This window comes from Pelodiscus sinensis, chromosome 1 (genome assembly GCF_049634645.1).
Source record: "Pelodiscus sinensis isolate JC-2024 chromosome 1, ASM4963464v1, whole genome shotgun sequence".
In the NCBI taxonomy this organism is placed as follows: Eukaryota; Metazoa; Chordata; order Testudines; family Trionychidae; genus Pelodiscus; species Pelodiscus sinensis.
Genome location: NC_134711.1, coordinates 94,882,098 through 94,902,920, shown reverse-complemented (window position 1 = coordinate 94,902,920; position 20,823 = coordinate 94,882,098). Strand labels below are relative to the sequence as shown.

The 20,823-nt window shown below is 47.0% G+C and overlaps 1 protein-coding gene across 3 annotated transcripts in view; it reads right to left on the bottom strand.

The window, feature by feature from the left end:
• The window catches only part of LARGE1 (LARGE xylosyl- and glucuronyltransferase 1), a 498,136-nt gene extending 479,607 nt beyond the window's left edge, over positions 1-18,529 (bottom strand). Inside the window, exon 1 of one of the 3 annotated variants that reach the window (XM_025178894.2) lies at positions 18,374-18,529. The gene's annotated coding sequence lies outside the window, so the exon portion shown is untranslated. The remainder of the gene's footprint in view (positions 1-18,373) is intronic. The other 2 variants (XM_025178889.2, XM_025178890.2) reach the window with 2 other exon arrangements.
• Positions 18,530-20,823: the final 2,294 nt, after the last annotated feature.

Genomic DNA, 20,823 nt, shown 5'->3' with positions numbered 1-20,823 from the left:
CTCAGTCCAGCTCTTGCGAAAGTCAGTGGAAAGGCTCCCATTGATTTCAATAAGATCTGGGCAGATTCTTAAGAGCATTGCTCAGGCAGCACATTCAGCCCTTGGGAAAAGAGAATAGCCCATGTTGCACTTGAGTGACACTCTTCCTGCTATCACAGAAGCTGTGCAGATGAAAAACTGGTAAAAGTCAGATGCCGCCCTTCTGGAACAATGTGGAGCTTAAAGGAAGGACAGCTAATCGGGAAAATGGGGAGTAAGAGAGGTCCTTCTCCAAACAACAATGAAAAAATACCTTGAGCAGCCTTTTAACTAATTAAAATGACAAGCTGCAAAAAGGGGGACACTCAGGATTGTCTGTACTTATGTCCCACCAAGGCAAAGCTCTCCTGTATCTGTGAAATGCATTAAACAGTGCTCTGAACCAGAAACCACTGGAGGCCTTGAAGAGCACTCAAGCCACTTTTATATGACCTTATCCAAGAGAAACCCCTTTCCACATGGCTAGTGTCAATAACACTGAAAGTATTGTTTTAACACCCTGGCTTTACAGCAAGGCTGATCTGCACTTCCCTTCCACTGTGTGGTCTCATCTTTGCTGCAAACTCTGGAATCAGCAGGGACAGAGCAGCTTTTTCTAACAAGGAAGGAATATGAGATGTGACTGGCTTTCTGCTTTAAGGGGAAAGTTACATCTTCAAACAGGTCCCCGTTTCCTGCCTGCTCCTTTACCTAGAAATGCAAAATGAACTAGTAGATTGAGGTTCTGATAGAGAAGAATAATGTACAAGGCAAAGCTTTCTTTTCTACACACCAAAGGAAGCCTGGGGATGAAAACAAAGTGACACTGTTTCAGAACATTACATTTATGTCTGTGCACATTATTATAGTTCCCTGTCAGAGTGACATGGCTGAATTCACAAGGGTTAAAGATCAGAGGCTGAGTTTATTAGATGGATGAGCAGCACATTGCACTGCCTTTCTGCAAGATCAGCAGCTGAAGCATAGACATGGTCTACGTCTACACTGGCCCCTTTTCCGGAAGGGGCATGTAAAGTTCACGAGTCGTCGTAGGGAAATCCGCGGGGGATTTAAATATCCCCCGCGGCATTTAAATAAAAATGTCCGCCGCTTTTTTCCGGCTTTTAAAAAAGCCGGAAAAGAGCGTCTAGACTGGCCCCCATCCTCCAGAAAAAGTGCCCTTTTCCGGAGGCTCTTATTCTTACTTCAAAGTAAGAATAAGAGCCTCCGGAAAAGGGCACTTTTTCCGGAGGATCGGGGCCAGTCTAGATGCTCTTTTCCGGCTTTTTTAAAAGCCGGAAAAAAGCGGCGGACATTTTTATTTAAATGCCGCGGGGGATATTTAAATCCCCCGCGGATTTCCCTACGACGACTCGTGAAATTTACATGCCCCTTCCGGAAAAGGGGCCAGTGTAGACGTAGGGTCATTTCTACATTTGCTTTGCGTAGGACTTGCCATTGACACATCGGTCCAAATTCAGCAAGTACTTAAATCTAAGACTGTATTTAAAGCCATCCTTGTTCAGCAAAGGACTTAAGCTTGTGCTTACATTTGAGCATGGATTTAAGTCCCATTGATTTCAGTGGAACTTCAGCACATACTTACGTGCGCTGCTGAACGGTGGACTGTGAGGCTTTGGGGCCACCCAGACCAGTGAGAGGTTCTGTCACCACCTGCCCTGTAATCTTGGGTGCCTGTGCTGTGCACCTCTGACTCAGAGCCTTGATATCAGCAGCGTGCTTACAGCATAATGGTCTCACCTTTGCTTCCATCAGCCCAGTTACTCCTGGCAGGGTGACACCAACTGCCCTTCCTGTCATAGGTGCTGACTCTGTGGGTGGTCCAGAGCTGGAGCACCCAAAAAATAGTGGGTGTTCAGCACCCAATGGCAACCCTGTGGATCAGCTCCTTCCCCTTTTCCCAGTGCTTCTTGCCTGCTGTGAGAAGCTGTTCAGCAACATGCAGGAGGCACCAGGGAAAGGGGACAGGCAGGAAAAAGTGGGGGAGGTGCAGAGCAGGGCAGGAAGGAGTAGAATGTGGGTGGGGCCTAAAGTGGTACAGGTGTCAAGAATCCCTGGCAAATCACAAAGTTGGTGCCACTGCTTCCAGTCCAGAGTCTCGTCAAAGCCATCTCCTCTGCCGTGCCCAGACTCTCTTACTAGACCTTCACCAGATGTAATACCAAGTTCACTGCCTCCAAAAGCCATTACATACAACAGGTTGTTAATTCAGGTTAGTTATACCCCACCTGAATACATAGGACTGAGATGGTTTGTAGTAAAACTAGAATAAGTTTATTAACAAGAACATAGATGTAAATGACCAGGAAGAATGAAAAAGACATTAAAAGGTTCCAACCAAAACCAAGCTTTTTAGCATCTAAAGTTTAATTCTGGCAAGATATCGTTTTGCCTAACATAGTTTCTTATTCACTTGAAATTGTTAGCATTCTTCAGTCTCTTTTGCAGAAGGACCTATCTTTCACAAATGCAAAGTTCCGGCTCCTTTGTTCTCTAAAGTGATGGATAACCCAAATGTCTCTTTGTTCTCCTCCCATATGATCCACAGTTTTTTTGTCCCTGTTTCAAGAGCCAGCAGGTTTTCCTGGCATGCAGCCTCTGTCCCCTGGTGTGATCATTAAGGGTGTGTCTAGACTGCACCATTATTTCAAGATAGTTAGCATTATTTCTAAATAACAATGCGAGCATCTACACAGCCATTCCATTATTTCAAAATAAATTTGAAATAATGGATGGCTTATTCCGAAATCTGTAAACCTCATTCCACGAGGAATAACACCTATTCCGAAGCAGCTATTTTGAAATAGGCATCTATAGACACTCCACTTCTGCTATTTCGAAATAGCCCCTCACCAGGACCATTCTAAGTTATTCCTCCCCAGTGCCTCCTGGGGCTCTAAATTGAGATAGCACATCTACATTACGGAAGCCTGCCTTGGACTAATTTTGAGGCTTCCCTGCAGTGTAGACATGCTATTTCAAAATAAGCTATTTTGGAATAACTATTCTGGAATAATTTATTTCAAAATAAGGGTGCAGTGTACATGTACCCTAAATGATCTTCGCCCTCAGCTGTTAACTCGATAGCTTTGTTTACCTAGTACATAAATGTGTAAGGAAAGCTGGGACTTCTGCACTACATCCCAAATGTGGTTTAAGAATATGTTTTCAGCACACAGATACAAAGGGTTATAGGAAACTCATATATATGTCACACAAAGAATTTTGGGACCATCATGTCACCACTTTTCCTGTGATATTTTACGTGACACCTTTTAGATATACATTATGACAGTGTGTTGGAACAATAAGTTTGTCATGCCTCAGAGAAGTTACAGTATTGGGCAGGGGGCTCTGTCATTTGGTTTTGAGGGGCTCCTGTGGTCAATGGACATTGTGCTGCCCTTTTTTGCTAAAAAATTACATAGGAACAGAGGAATTGGCATTCTGGGACAGACTGGAGGACTGTCTAATAAGATATCCTGTCTATAATGCCCTTAACCTTGTACTGCTGTATCCAGGAGAAAAAGCCTTCCTGATCTCAGCACATAAGCATGTACTGAAATATGAAGATTGATAGTCCTTGCTGTAATTTTATTTTGGCTACTAACCCTACAGCTGTTCTTCTGCAGTATATACATGCCCAATCTTTTCTTGCGCCTAAAAAGCCTTCTGTCTCAATAATCTCCTGGAGCAGTGAATATCATAGTTTAATTATACCGTGTGTAAACAGTGTTACCCGATGTCCAATTGGAATGTATGGTCTTCACACTATGGGGATGTGAATTGCAGCACACTACAAAGTGCTGGACCGTAATGCCTCCAAGTAGCGTCACAGTCCATTGAAGGCGTGAATGTAAAAGGTCCTTAGTTTGCACAAATGCAGTCCTTTTCAAACAGGTCTACATGAGTGTGGTCATAGTGTCCCCATGGGGTAGTTACAGTGCAATACCTTGCAGCTACTCATACACCCCTACTCCAAACTACAGAGCCCTAGGAGTGCTTGCATGGCTTTCTTTCTAGCATTCATTATTGCACAAAGTGTTACAATAGCCTCTTTTACTCTTCTACGTTCCAAGTTATTGTTTATTTTCATTTACGGTGCCCTCAAGTATGCTGGAAGCCTCACAATGCAAATTAATAGCTAGGATCCTGATGAGCTGCCAGTCTAATGGCTCAGTCACTGCTTTACCATATGGACCCAATTAAGGGGCAGCGTAAAATTGTGCTTTCACAAGAGCAGATCAGAGAACAGGTTGTGACTTCAGAGACCCAAAATCCAGTCCCTGCTTCTTCCCTGGCTATGCCAGCCCTTAGTGTATCTTACTGTGGTATATCAGTGCTGGCAAAAGCTCTGCTCATTTCCCTTGCACTTGTATGGGGGTTGCTTTCTCCCACTGTGCTGATACTCTACATATGTGAACATCTGGCATAGGAGTTAAGAGGCCCTATATTCCTCAACCAACAATGTTGCTGTAACAAGGCAGCACTCACCTCCTGTGAGCGCCCATCTCTGGTCAAGTGCATTTGCCTGCACTCTCTGACAATGTCTACACTGGCAGGTTCTTGCGCAAGAACCCACAGAGCATCCACACTCTTGCACAAAGCGGCGAGGAGTCCTGTGGCACCTTATAGACTAACTGAAGTGTAGGAGCATAAGCTTTCGTGGGCAAAGACCCACTTCGTCAGATTCATGTCACGAAGTGGGTCTTTGCCCACGAAAGCTTATGCTCCTACACTTCAGTTAGTCTATAAGGTGCCACAGGACTCCTCGTCGCTTTTGCAGATTCAGACTAACACGGCTACCCCTCTGACTCTTGCACAAGAAGATTTACAGTCAAGTGTGGGAAGACAGGGCTTCTTGCACAAGAGCTACGCTCTTTTCTAACAAGTGTAAGCCCTCTTGCGCAAGAGGCAGTGTGGACGCACGGCAGGGGCTTCTTGCACAAGAAAGCCCTATGGCTAAAATGGCCATCAGAGCTTTCTTGAGGAGTTTCATGAGGAGTACCAGTAGTTCGGAATAGGAAGCCTAGTCCAAACTACCTAGTCCGTGCCGCATGTAGCCATGCGGCACGGAGTCCGCACTAGTGGACATTTAAAAATGGCGGCGCCTGGCAATATGCAAATGAAGCCCGGGAAATTCAAATCCCGGGCTTCATTTGCAACTCTGGTTGCCTACATTAACCACCCTACTTCGAACGAGGGTGGTAGTGTAGACATACCCCCAGATAGTCTCCCAGTCTGCATACCTTGAGGCCTTCAGAGACACTGACTTCTGTCAGGTCCTTCAGCTGCTTTGATAGGGCCTTCCTGGCCCCTGATTGGCTGCTTCTCCTGCAGCCACTCTAGCCTACCTGGAGGACCTCTCTATGATCCTTTCATGTGGTGGGATGTGTAGGACCACAAGGCTGGTCCACTCCATCACAGTTGTCTTAAGAGCCAGATTCTGACATATTTCTTATAGCGAGTAGCATCTTACTGTACAAGTAGTACCACTGAAGTCAATGAGGTGGAGTAGTAATATGCCATTCAATATGAGTAAGATTATCAGACTCGGGTCCTATGTAACATACTAATGCAATGAAGGGGTGACAAGATAGGGGTATGGGAATGAGGAAGGAGAGGCAGTGGACACAATGACAAGATTCTATGGTTCTCAGCAAAAGTGGATGTACAGAGAAAACTTACATTTTTTGGAGGAGAGGAGTTTGCTTTGTTTACTCATTTGAACATTTGGATAATCAGTCAAGAAGTAATATTGGTGTCCAGGAGATTGCAGTAATGAAAAGTGGAGAGGATAAAGGCCTTGAGGGGAATATTTTCCCCTATGTGGAAAGGAAGGTCAGATCTTAGAAATATTTTGCAGAGAAAAGATGTAGCATTCAAAAATAAATGCTGGACATAAAGGATGGAAGAGGGGAAGATGCCAAACGTGATAGCCAGTTATAGGTCTCACGGACAGGGAAGAGAGTGGTTCTGTTTACAAAGAAAAGAGAATGGGGAAAATTGTATAAGGAAAAAAAATCAGCAGCTCAATTTTGGCCATGTCAAATGTGGCCAAATTAAATAATGTTAGTTCTTTTTAATCTCTCCTTGTATGGAAACTCTCTCAGGTCTTCCTAGCCTCTGTAGGCAATCATTTTATGCTCTGAAGCATGAGATATGATTAGTATTATAATTATCTGAGCTTGAATGAAGAGAAATGTTGCTAATGGTCTTAAAATTATTCAGTGTGGGGAGGCTTTTTCATACCCAACCTCTTGTGTTTGTCTTGATAACCTCTTGTGGCAGTGAATTCCAGAAGGACACTGTATGCTGCACAAAGTAGTACTTCCTACTATTTGTTCTAAATATACGGGTCGCTTTGAATTCTCAGCCCACAAACTCCCATTGCTTTCTAAAGAACTCAAAATATTAAAAACTGAATTGGGAATGAACTATTGTTATGGGTGAATGTTATCAGATAGTTTTATGGAAATTGGGGAATTATTTATATATACTGTAATTATTATACAATTCACTAAATATATTTGAAAGCTAAATGCACTGCTTATTAATTTACATTTTAAGTACCCTCTTGTTCTTGTATTATGTGACAGAATAAAAAGCAGGGACTGATTACTCCTCCTATTTCTCAAATAATTATGAATTCTTCTCTCAAGTCTCTGACTTTTCAGGAGAAATATAATGGTGGCCTGTCATAGGATGACTGGCCTATGACTGGTTGGACTCCTTCGGATGTTTCTTAGTGAGCTGAGATAAGCACTGAAATAAGCTATTCTGCCAGCCTGGGTCCCCTTTTGTTGGTCTTGCTATGCCAGGCTCACAAGCCTCTTCTAGCCAAGAACACAGGGAGGGCCACACCCAGCATCCATACAAACACTGAGATCAGCTCTGGGAAGATTCAGCCTAAGGAACTTGCCATAGCCACAGGTGTTCACTTCCCTTGGAGTATAAACTCAAAATTATATGAAATTTGCCTCCTCCCTGAATGTGGAGGAAGATATGCACCACCTCCTGCCCCCAGTTAGAAATCACATAAACTGGGATAAGTTTATTAACTGCCAAAAGATGTATTGTAAGTGGTTAAAGAGATAGCAAAAAGAACAAAGCAGATCAGTAAGAAAATAATACAAAGCATGCAAACGAAGCAATATTCATCCTGGATATTGTTTTAGGTATCACAGGCCCAGGTTGTCTTTCTAGATTGTGTCCAGCAGTTCCTCTCCCCTCCCATCAGTTTGAGTCCTTTTGTTTTCAGGTGTTTTCAAATATCTTTTTGTGTGGGGAAGAGAAGCAAACCAAAGACATTGATTGTTTTCCTCCCCCTGCCTTATATAGAATTTCCATAATGTGGGAATCATTTGTTTGATTCATCAACTTCCCAGTGGAAGTCCAGAAGTCCAAGATGGAGCAGCAGTCCAAGATGGAGGGTAGCATCCAGTGATCAGGTCACATGACTCTGTAGCATTAAATGTCCAAGAGTCAGTGACAGGATGGAGTGTCCCCAGGAAGACCAAGCCTTTTCACAGTCTATTATCCCCACCATCAGCCCTGCCTGGCTTTTTCATTGTTGTACCTGAAGTGTTAGATACCTTAGTCAATATTTCTAACTTCAGATACAAAAATGATACATGCCTACAAATTGGATAGTCATATGCAGTAAATCTTAACCTTTCCTATGATGCCTTATGTGAGTTATCTTGCATAAAGTGCATCTCAGTTATGTCATATTCATATCATAAGCATATTTTCATAAATATGAAGTGCAATGTCACATGGCCCTTTAAGGGAAGAGGCATCTAGTCCTAGCTCTGACACTTACCTGGCCTCCCTAGGTGTAGAAAGTGAGCAATGTCCCATGATAGGCAAGTCACATGACTAAAGCAGACTTCCTGTGATGGAGATAAGACAGAACCCTGTGGCTCCAGGGAGACTCCCAGGAGTTGCTGGTCAGTAGAGAGTAGGGAGAAGCTCAGAGGAGACCAGGAAGGGGTTAGGAGACCCAACAGACCCTCAGGAAGGAGGATTATGGCCCAGCTTGACTCTGGGGTGAAAACCTTTGTTTTGGGTAACCTGGAAGGAGTGGACTTTTTGTACTAATGACTTAAATGGAGGGCCAAGTTGCTGCAGCAAAGATGAATGCAATTGTGGGAGGAATTGTGCTGATGTCTCTGCTGTAACTATCAGAACTCAGAAACTTTGTTTGCATTTGGAATGACTCTTGATTTCAGCCATCAGTGGAAACCCCTGGTGTTGAGAAGAATAATCACAGTTTGCATTCCAGTTCCAACCAGGGTTGAGCTAGCACAAATTGCAGCTGTAGTAAGGGATTTGCACTAAGAGTGTAGCAACTTCCTGGGTGGCTGAAGCAAGGATTTATTCCAAGGATAGACAAAGTCTAAGGCTGTGCCTTTTAAGTGTCCCATTCTCTGTCTCCTCCCCCATGTTTCGTATCTGTTCTGTTGCTTGCTCTCTGTTTTGCCTTTGGTGCTTTTTCCAAAGAAGAGTTTGATTGTAAGAGCTGGACACCTTGAGTTGGACTCTTCCCCAGTGCTGACACCACAATTCGACATCAGCGAGACGCTGCCCTGGCAGGAGCTGCCATCTGCCCGGTGAGACATCATCTGTCAGCTGGAACATTAAGTTACGTGCTATGGGGGCCAAGCCCATTAAAACACAATCCATCTCAGGAACCTAGCAAGGGATGCATTGACCAGCCATAGCATTAAGAGCCACAGCAGACTTCCTACACTCAGCATTTCCCTCTGAAAAGAAGCTTGCTAAATGATTCCTCTGCAAGTTTCCTCATCTGCATCCCCAGGAGACGGTTTGCCTCCCATGACAGTGCATTTACTGTATCCACTGGCTGCGTGCTAATACATTTTTCTTCTTGTCATGAAAAAAAATTAACACATTAATAATTCTGATTAACTGTAAAGGGCTGGTTATCAGTGGTATCCCCATAGTACAATTACCTACTTCCGCCTTCCTTGTAATAAAGGAGGATCTCTGTATGTGGATGTCAGACTGTTATTGCAATAACTCAACTCAGCTTCCAAATCCCACAGACCTGGACAGTCTTTTGCATCTCTGCAACAGTGGAAAAATCTCAGACAAGGGGGTTTGGAGGGAAGAAATCATGGAAGTACTCTCCTGGAGTTCCTCCCTTTCCTAAGGCGCCCTTCCTGCTGTACCTTTTTGCAGCAGGGTGAACCATAAAGGGCATCTGCCTCAATTTTCCCTTTAGGGTGACCCAGTAATTTTACTTCCAGCTTTCTTGTCTCAATACTACACCTCCTTGGGACTGGCTTACTGTGAAATATTGTGCAAATAGTCCGAAACACAAGCCCAAAACCTGTTGTCCATTTCTCACTCCAGTGTAAGCAGCCATTAGAACTCAAAACATCTCTCCCTCCTCAATGCCCCACACACTGCTGCTTTCTGCTTCACTCTGACTTTGTCAATCCTCTTCTGTCCTTGTACCGGCCATTACAGCCTTTTCAGCTGGAATGCAACTCCATTCTTTCCAGCAGGAACCCTCCACAGCCTCTGTTCTGGGAGTATCCCTCATTTTCCTGGCCCTCTCTTGTTTCCTCTAGGTCCAGCTCTTTACCCCTGGCGATGTCAGCTACTTAGTCTTTCATCTTCAGCTCACCTGCTCCCTTACCTTGACCCCTCCCTAGCCCTTGGTTACAGCTTTTCCGATTACAGCTGGCAGGCAACTCCCTTGGCAGCTTTTCCTGCCTTCAGCTATCCAGCTTTAGCTTTCTTGTTTGGGGACTCCTTGTGGAAACCCCTCTTGGTGCTCTCCTGACTTTGGCCTTCCCCCAGGAAGCACCATTTGCTCCCTCCCGAGACTTCTCCAGTTTTCTAGTGGCATATCCTTCCCCCTCACTGAATCAGGCTGTTCTGTCTCACCTCTTAAATAACTCAGGGGTGTGGAACCTACATCACTTTCATGGGCCAGCCACTCTGTGACACTCCTTTATTGTTCTCTCAGGGGACAAGTTTGCACTTTCTCCATCCCTATGGAATAGGTACGCTCCAGCCAGCTGGATCCCCAGGGCCAGAGCTATCCCCTTAGAAGCCCCACTGCAATTTATCGGCTTTAGCATTTCTCATTCCTGCAGAATAGCTCCACTAGCTGCTCCCTGTGCTACTAGGTGGGGGTGCCATGAAAAAATAATGCAGATCAGGGTTATATTATCTTTTCTACAAAATGTTTTTGGGTCTGGATGGGGAACATTATACTTCCCCTCTGGCCCTACCGCTGGCCCATGTATTCTTTCCCTTCACTTACCTTGCTCAGTCTCCATTCCCTTCCATATACAGGTATGGTTGTGTCTAGACTACAGGGTTTTGTTGACAAAAGTGGCCTTTTGTTGACAAAACTATACCTGAGTCTACACTACCGCCGAGTTCTGTCGACAGAACTCGGCAGTTTTGTCGATGGCGGTAAACCTCATTCTATGAGGAATAATGCCTTTTGTTGACAGAATTCTGTCAACAGAAGGCGTTATTGCATCTACACTGTCCTTTGCGTCTACACGCTCATGTCGACGAAGTGGCTTGTTTTGTCGACAGAACTGGATGTAGTCTAGACACTCTTTGTCGACAGAAGCATTGTCGACAGTATCTGTTGACAAAGCCTCTGTCGACAAAAGCCTGTAGTCTAGACATACCCATAGAATTGATCCTATAGAACACCTCTGGCAGCATCCAGAGAAGAGGTGAACAATGCCAGAAAAGAGGCCAACACCTGCTAAGAGGGAGGAAGGAAATTCATAGGTGGAGGGCTCCCTGTGTGCATAAATCTAGCAGGGGCAATCTGGGCCATTGCTGATAACGATTCAGTCAGGCAATGTCTAAAACTACACCCCTCGGAAGGCAGAGGGATGTAAATGAGACGTATCAAAAGTGCAAAAGAAGCTGAGATTTAAATATCCCGCGTTTCGTTTGCATAATGATGGCCACCGCTTTTTTCCGAAACAGAAACTGCCCTCCCCCCCGGCAGTTTAAATGGGGCATTTTTGACAGAAATGCCCCATTTTGAAAGATCCTGTACTCCTTATTTCGTTTAGAAAAAAAGCGGCAGCCGCCATTATGCAATTGAAGTGCAGGATATTTAAATCCCGGCTTCATTTGCACTTTCGATACATCTAATTTACCTCCCTCTGCCAACAGAGGGGTGTAGTTTAGACGTAGCCTCATTAACAACATGAAAGTGATCCAGCTCAGGGCATTGCTTTGGAAATTACGCTGCCCCCCACCCTAGTAAGATACAGAAGCAACTTCAGCCATTCAGCTAGCCGAAGAAGCTGACACATCTGAGCAGCATCTCTGTTATGCAGCGAGAAGAAACAAAAGATGACAGTGAATTATGGGGCTATAATCCCACACAGGAATTCCTGTGATGTCATCAATCATGCATGTCACCCTGGAGCAATATGCGGAGCTACAAGAGCACGGCTGCGGCGTTAGAGAGCCAATATTCAAAACTTGCTGAGTTTTATTTTATATCCTAAGAAGAGGTGTGTGATACACATACATGAAGGGGCCCTGTGGGTGCCAAATGAGCACAGGGAATAGTTTTCAGGGCCCCATGTCCCAGAATACCAGGATTCTACCAAGTGAAGTGTGTGAGTGGCCCATAGTGATAGGAGAGCCAATGGGGGCAACTGCCCAGGGGCCCAGAGATACAAAGGGGCCCAAGGCTCCTGGCCACTGTCGCTGCTACTGTGGCAGTGACCAGAGCACCAGGCCTTGTAAGTCGCTGCTGGAGTGCTGTATGGTGCGCTCCAGGTAGGGCTTGGGGCTGGGGAGCTGGGAACATGGTGTTGCAGTCCGGGCAATGCTGAGGGCTGGCTGCCCCCAATCCTGCCCTCTCTTCCTGAGGGCCCACCCTTTCTGGGGGTGCAGAACGGGGCCCAGTGAGGCTGTCGGCCCCACTGGATATATGAGCTTTTTGAAAAACTATCTAGACAGTGGTGCATGCATCTAGATTTATTGATGCACACCATATCCACACATTATGTATCATGATGAAGCATATTTATGAGCTGCAATTTACTATTGTACCGTATCCATATCAAACTACAAACTCCATTTTGTTTTCGGAGTGACATTCTGGTTGTAAGATGGTACTGTCCCTTTCCTGTGATCCTTTTATCTCCATTGTAGTTTGAAGCCATCAAGGGTCATTTATATGGAGGGTCTCCTATTCAAATGCAAGAATCCCTGGACAGTGAGTCAGCTACTGCCCATTAATGGAAGAGCGTGGCCCTTGACCACTTACCAAATTGTTGGAGTGCTCTCCCTACATCATAAAAAATGATTACCCGCCCCTGGTATGGAGTCTGCAGCTCCAACTGCAGAACTGGGGTGCCTTGACCAACTTTGAATATGACTCCTCTAACTTATGCTAGTGCTTTAATCAACATGGCCAGGCCAAAGGTAGGAGTCACGTTCTGGTGAGAAAAAACCAGGGCAAGCCAGGCAGATGTTGTCCCCAGCTGGCAAAATGAGTCAGAATTCAGAGGTGGAGTGAGCCATCCTTGAATCCTGCATTCAACACAAGCACATGCAGATGTTCTTCTTCAGCCTTTCAATTTTCCTCCTGTGTGTGCTTGTCACCTCTGGCCTAAAAGCAGGATTAGTTTTATCAAAAATGATTGAGGAGCCAAAATTCAACTTTTAACTGGGTCTTCCTTTCCCCAAGGAGAACATTTGCCATTACTGGGGGCTTTCAGTAAAAACCCAAATTAAAGGTAATCAATCAGGCAAATAAAAGGAGAAAAAAAGAGACTTTTCCCCCATATTAATGTTCACTCAACCTTTGATTTTCAGATGTTTAAATCTATAACCTTTTCTAAAACCTTTTATCTTTTTATGTGTTGAATACATTTTAACAAGGATCCTTTTGCCTGATTAATCAGAGAAGCCACATCTTTTTGCAGGAATCCATGAACCCCAAATTAACTCTAGCATTATGGTAGGAAAAGAAAACCTTATTTAATGTAACTTTTCAGTCCCACATCTATCAGTGCAAGAAGCCATGCTGCCATACTTCTATTTAGTTCTCTCTTTGTTATGAGTATTCATTACTTGCATTGTGGTAGCAATTCAAATTCGCAGTCAGGGATCAGGGCTGCTCTGATAGGGTGACCATATTTCCCTATGCTGTACATCGGACACTTGGTAAAACTACTCAAATTCAAGCAAGTTCATTGGAAATCAGTCAGAACCAACATTCAAATTAACATCAAGTTGACTGAGCCCGTTAAAAAGAAATACTGCATAGTCGGAGTCTTTCTACAGTAGAGTCCGGATTATCCGACCTTCGGTAATCTGACACTCCGCTTTATCTGACACTGCAGCTCCCAGGGATAAAGCGACGCCGGCAGTAGCGGCATCAGTGGATCCAGGGCGCGGGCCAGGAGAATGGCCCCGCTCGCTGCCCTGTCACTCTCCTGGAGCCGCTGATGCTGCTCCTGATGGCGCCGCTTCATCCCTGGGAGCTGCAGGGTCGGATAAAGTGCGGGCGGGAGAATGGCCCTGCTCACTACCCTATTGCTTTCCTGAAGCCGCTGATGCCTGTAGCACCTGGGGACGAAGTGGTGCTGGCAGGAGCGGCATCAGCGGCTCCAGGAGAGCGACGGGGTAGCGAGTGGGGCTGGGCACCCGGGAGCTGCAGGGAGGGAAGGGGCCAGAGCCAGGCAGGGATGGGGCCAGGATACATACAGTATTGTCCCTATCATCCGACATATTCAGTAATCCGACCACGTGTCAGTCCCGGTTAGATCGGATAATTGGGACTGTGGAAGAAAACATTGTCCTCACTGAGTTTGTAAGCAACAAGTAGCCAGTGGCAGTTTTATTACGAGCTGCAGCAAGGGAAAAACTGGTTCGGACAGGGGGGGAGTCCCACCCCTCACCGAGGCAGATTTTCGAATACAAGCAATTATGAAGCAGTTTATATACTGTCTATTAAATATAATAACAATAATAATTAGTCTCCTTCCCATTACAAACACCAATGGCTAACAGTTATTTAGTTCCACCCAGATGCTCCTTATCTCAAGGTCCCTACCAGAGTCAGCATTCTATCCTTATCTCCGTATGGAGGCGAGAGGCGAAGGCAGCGTCTAATTACAGATCTCGCGTTGTCAGGCCACAGACTTAGCCTGACTCTTGCTCTCTTGTTAACAAGACCAGGATGGCTGCACACAAATTCCCTTATTCCCTTTTCCTGCCTCCACAGGACTCTACTGTATTTACCTTCTTATCTTTAAGGCTTGCACAGAGAGAGGTGACATGCACACACTTCTTTATGCCTCTCTCTCACACAAGGATGGGGGTGACTGACTGACCTGACCCAACCCTTCTTGCCCAGTGCCTGCCACCCTCCAAGCCTGGCTGAGTCCCAGGGATGGACCTGCCTTTCTTGGTATTTGGTGCCATGTCTTCTCAAGGCAACATGTGTGGGGCATGCAGGGTCACAGGACCCGCCTCCTCCCACCCCAGATTTGTTGGTGTTTACACAAGAATGTGGCAAACTGCAGCCTTTTACAACTGTGGGGGAGGGAAGGGATAGGAGCAGCTTCCAGTGGAATGGAGGTGGGGGATTACTTGGCCTGTGTTTTTTGAGAGGTCATCTCTTCCCTCCCATCCCCCTATTGCCCTAAGGCTGGAAGCAGCTTGTCCCTTCCTGCTTGCACAGTGTAGAAAAGCAGCTAATACCTCCAAGCCGCTGACGGCCTCCTACATAACCCTGCTGCCTCCTGTCTCCTGGCTACAGTATGGGCAGGAAGGAGTTAGGTCCTTAGGATGCATAGTCACCATGTCCTTTGGAACCTGACTGTAGGGGCTTCAAGCCAATTTGGCCAGAGAGGCAAGGAGGGTGCCTATGGGACAGAGGAGCTCCACTCTCCCTGAGACCAGGATGTAGGTGGGGGGGGGGGGGGGAGAGGGCAGCATGTGAAGAGGATGCTAAGTGCCCCTGCCTGGGGACCTGCACAGCTGGATCACAAAGAGGATGGGAATTGCTTCCTCCCCACCAATCCAGAGCCTAGCTGATGGGTGGAGAAGCTTCCCCATGACAGTGTGGTGTCTTGGCTCTTGCAGGACTTGGCTCTTCCTGACCAGTGCCCTGGGCTGTAGGGTCTTGAGCTGTCCCTGGTGCCAGCCCAGCCAGAGGCAGTGGGGGAAGGACGGAGCCTGCTAGCCACAATGTCAGTGATCTGAATGATCTGACCAGCAGCTGGTTTTCTGCACAGCGCTGGGAGTAGGATACACCCTGCTATGGGGGGAGAGGGGAACATAGAGGAGCAGCGAGGCTGTGGAGGTGGTGAATGGGCACAGCTGGGAGAGGACAGTGAGAGGGGAAGCACGTAAAGGGCAGATGGGTGGGTAGCAGTGGTGACATGTAACCAGCCAACACCTGCAGCAAGCAGCCTGGAAACCCGGCAGAGTGTGGGTGGAGGTGGAGGGAGCCTGCTGGCAGAGAATGGGCATGCAGCTGTGACTGCACTGATGGGCCAGCAGGGGGAGCAGCCAGACCTGCAAGCTTTGGCTTTGCTGGACCACCAACCTTGCACACTCACCCCATGGTCAGCCACTGGAACTCCCCCCCCCCCCCCCGCCACTGCTAGTGTGTGGGCAGCTGGCGAGCAAGGATCTGGCCAGCAGTAGGACACACTAACATGGCCTGTCTTCAGGTGAGACTGTGATGGTTTAAGCCCTATGGACGGTTTCCTTGCTGAGTGGAGGGAGCCATAGAGCATTATGTAACCCACACATCTAGTGGCTGTGGTTCACTGTCCCATGTAGTGGCACTTAGACCACATACAGCAAGAGATAAGAACAAGGGAGCTCTACAGCCTAAGCTGAGAGCCAGCTGGTTTTATAGCTCAAGTTGTAGCGACTCCTGCACTAAGCTCCAGAGATCCCAGGCACAAATCCACCTGCAGGCAGTTACAATTGCACTAGCCATGGGGAGCATAAGCCCCATGAAAACAATCCTGTAACTTCCCTGCCCCATATAACGATCATGGCCTCTCCCAAACAAGCCTTCCTTGCAACTCTGCCCCATCTGTGGCTAGCAGATTCAGAGAAACTGAGGACTGGGGCCTGCGGAGGGCAGGTACAGAGTGCCAGGTGCAATAAACCAAGGTACCAAGTGCTGCCCAAAATGGGGAGAGCAGAGGAACCTGATCCTGACTTCACTGAAAAGCTGCTGCACAGCCACCAGGTTGCTCCTGCCTAATGTGAAGCTAACTGCTCGTTAGCACTACTAAGCATGTGCTTAAATGCCAGCCGTATCCATTAACCCTCTGCACATTTATTACCTCACCCTCTTGTGAATAAGACAGAGGGCCTGGCAGGAGGGCGTGTTCTGTGTCCCACCCACTAAGCCATTTCCAGCACCCAAGTTGTTTCCATCAAATCTTTACAGGAGCAGGTGGAGGTGCAGGGTCTGAGCATGATGGGGATGGGAGGTGCTTACCTGGCTCTGTGTCTCCTGCTGCTCCCAGGCACCACCACCTGCTGCTCCCATTGGCCATGATCCCAGCCAATGGGAGCAGTGAGGAAAGCCTTCCTGCACTGTCATTGCTCCTGCTGGGGGGAGAGGGAGCAGCAGCATGTGTGTGTGGGACATGGGGCTGGAGTGCCAGCATAGGCTCCCTGCTGTGGGGGATGGTGTGAACTCCTAGCCCATGTCCCACCTTCAAGATGGCCACAGATCTCTAGTGGTCCACAGGCCACACTTTGAGAGCCACTGGACTAATCTAATGTGTGTGGGAGGGAAGGCTGTCCCAATCTCTGTTTATACACTAAACATAAAACTGCTTTCTTTCAGCAATAGGATTCACTTTTACCAACTATGAGTGAGGCCCAGACAGTATGAGTACATCACATCAGACCAAAAGTGAATCTATTCTACCTGATAAAAAATAAAAACTGAAACCTATGGAGGATTTTTAATGTAAAATATTGTGAGTGTAAAATGTATGTAATTAAAGGATTAGGTTTAGGTTTATAGTGAGCATGTGCAGAGAATGAGCCAAAGAGGGCTGAAAGCCAGCTTTACTCATAGTAAGTGTGTGGCTTTGGGGAAGTGGTTCTCAACCTGTAGATCACAGACCGTTTGCAGAACTGCATATGCGGCTCACAGTGGCAAACAGGTTGTGAACCACTACTCTGTGGCAATGTTGTTGGGTCTGTTCTACCTGATCATCACTCACGCACTAATGAATTCAAGCCCTACTGTGAGCAAAACCCTGAAATAAAAAGGCATGTTCTTCCAGTCTTCCTCTGCTAGAGGAGTTTTGTGTTTTGGGGAAATGTAATGTGAGCACAGCAAACTATTCAGAAAGCCCTAACCCAATTTTTAAAATAAATGATACATGCAAACACTTACTGGGAGGGGAGGGGAAGTCAGGGAGCAGAAGAATATGTGGGGAGGGATTGGGGCTGCAGTGAGAAAAGGGGGATAAATGGAGATGAGAGATATGGGAAGGAGGAACAGTTGTGGGCATAGGTTGGGGAAGGAAAACATGGAGACTGGAAAAATTGGATCAGGTGCATGTGTCAGTCTCACACCCTCCCTTGATCTGGAGTACCCTAGGGGGCAGACCATGGTGGGAGGAGGAGGGCTGGGGTTAGGTAACCTTACCTGCCCACAAGGGAGCTGTGGGCTGTCTGTGTGGGGACACTGCTGCCAGGAAATTGGCAGCAGTGTGAGAGACCCCCTGCAAACTGCTCTTTATTTGCTCTCTAAATAGCCCTTTAACAGCTGTTTAAAATAGCTTCCCCCTCTAAGTCCCTGCCAGCTCTTTAAATAGGTTCCTGTTGATTCTTTAACTACCCCCCCTACAGCTCAGGCCGCTCTTGTGGAAGCTGCACACTGGGGTGCACATGCTTACTTTCACCTCTGATGGAGACTCTGAGAGCCAGTAGGTGGAGGGGTCTCCACAGAAGTTTGAAAGGATGGCCCAGGTCTATACTGGAGGAGATCAGTCTCCAAGCACTCTTCTAGCTGCACCTATTTGTGAGGGCTTCTCACAGTGATAGCAGCCTCCCTGAAACATACCCTTCCTTGGTGGAGGCAGGGAGGAATGGAAAAGGGGGGAAAGAAGCAGGAAGAAAGAGGGAAGGGAGGAGGGAAAGGGAAACCTAAACGAACAAACCCTCAATACCCTGAGTGATTCTATGGGAAAAAGTCCTTGGGAGGAAATCAACGCACCGTAACCCACTGATTTCTAAACTTAGAAATCAGCTGGTATCACATGGATCAGACTGAACAGGTTTCAAACCTCTCTGAGGCGCTTACCTTCCAAACAGGGACTACACAATCAGTAGTAAGGAAGGAAAAAAATCGTAACGAGGTTCCTCCTCATGCTCACATCTATGAATCCTAATTCTCTCTGTCCCCAAGGAGAGACGTTGAGGAGTCTTGCTGTTGCAAAGCCACGGGAGTCTCTGAGGTTGCCCCTGCCTTGTGCTTCTGTCCTGCCTGGCTGATGTCGGGGTCTCTCTATGAGGTCATCAGCTCCCCACCCTTGTCTCCCAATAGATGAAGGTCCTACCACAGGCTTTTGTGATGTCACTACCACACCCACCTCTCCCTTGTAAGGTACCAGGGTGTTCTGTCCCTGGACAGCCTCCTTGGATGTTTGTGTGGCTTCTCCTGGATCATACCAGTTATTGAGTCTGGGGTTCAACCTGGCTGCACAGTAAAACTCCAAAGGCTGCTCCCTATGCCACACTCAGTTTTTCATTAATTAGTAGACTTTATGGCAAGGAGGGACCATTAGAGGATCGAATCTGCTCCTTGCATATCCCAATCCTTCTGTATATCATAGTAACTGAGCATTGATCCAAGCACACATCAAAAAGGCATTTAGTCTTCATTAGAAGACATCAAGAAATGGTGAATCCATCATTTGCTGTGGTAGTTTGTTCTAATGGTGAATCATCCTCACTGTGAAATATTTGTGCTTTATTTCTAATATGAATTGGTATGTTTTCACTTTCTAGCCACTGGTCTTGTTCTGCCTTTCTCCAGGGCTTTAAACAGTCCTTGAATACCTGACATTTTCTCTCCAGGAGGGCACTTAGATACTTCAATTAAGTCACCTCTTGGCCTTCTTCTGTAGAAGCTAAACAGACTGAGCTCCTTGCGATAGCTCACAAGATGACATTTATCTTCAGCCCTCAAAACATTGGGCTTTTTGCTTCCCTGTCTCCCATTTTTCAACACCTTTTAAAAATGTGGCCCCTAGAACAGGCTGCAGCCTCCAATCTCAGTGTCATAGATGCAGTTTCATCTCCCTGACCTACTTACTCCTCTGCTCAGATGTCTAATGATGGCTTTAGTTGTAGTCACCACAACACTGTCCTGGCATAATAAGCAGTGGTGACTAATGGCTGCTGAGCCACTGTCCAGTGTTTTGTAGGCTTCATGTATCAGGAGATGGTAAGAAGTCTAGAGGAGGAAAGTGTAAGGGGCCTTGTGGATTATTATAGGGAACTTCTCCCAGGCAGAAGGGGCTACATGGGAGGCAAGGGCAATAGTACGTCCTGTGACACAGTTTCAGGTTTACCATGATGCTGGGGCTCCATAGCACCGGTCCATAAGTAGAAAGGCCTCCCCGTGTCCAGACCATGGCGCCTTCTGCTCTCCCTGCTCTGTCCTGTGGCTCTACCCACAGCTCACCCCTCTTTATCCCTCCCCCTTCCCTGACCCCAGAGTATGGGGCTAGTGATGCGGCTTGGTTGGGTAGGCTCTAGGGGGTCATAAAGTCTCAGGGATCTGCCCCTCTCTTCAGCGTGACTCTGATTCTGGTCATCTCTGCTACCGCCAGTACTGCCACTGGTGGTGCCCCACCCACCTCTTTCCAGCTGCCTGGGACCCATTCAGGGCTGGGCTGGGCCAGTGTGTGGAGGTAGTGTAAGGGCCTTATCTGGACTGGGCCCCTTAAGCAAGTGGGTCTTGAGAGAGCTTGGGCCATGCAGGCCCCGCTCCCACTCTGGCCTGGCTGATTATACTGCTCCATTTGGAAAGTAGGATAAGGGACCCTCTGAAGGCAGGGAAGTGGTGTGGGTTCTTGAGTGGACAGGGGGATATGGCATTTGCCTCTGGAGCACAGGGCAGTAGTGGTTGTGGTTTCAAGTCCCACCCACTCTGGGAGTGGTGGGTCAGCCAACATCGGCTGCCCCATGGATGGAGCTGGTCCTGGCTGATTATGCTACTCCATCTACATGCCTGAGGAGTTCAGGAGAGATCATGCTTCTGGGAGGCAATTCCTACCCTAGGAATGAGTCCAGCCCCCTGCACTCCTAGGTGACAACCTGAGAGAATCTACAGTGCCTCTCAGGCAGATTCTGAAACACAGGGAGACCCCCACAAGGTGGGTGTGAACCTCTACGGGCAATGGGATATTCCAGAGCTCAGAAGCTAACAGGGTGGGAGTGGCAAGTTCTGACAAGACACACCTGCCCTCTGAATTTTTAATCTTCTGATAGTTCAGTATCTATTTAACCCACTTAAATCTATGTTTAAATCCATGGCCTCTGGTATCAGTGGCTGCTCCTATAACATGAGGGAATTGGAGGAGAGAAATCAACTTTCAATTTGTCTCAGGAACATTTAGAAATTCCTCTCCCCCTCAACTACCCACCGCCCAGGTTGTTTCCTAGCCATTTACTTTGCTTATCTACATTTTCTCAGGCCCTGGAGATATCTGTAAGGGGAGTCCAGTAAATTACACTGTCAAATTG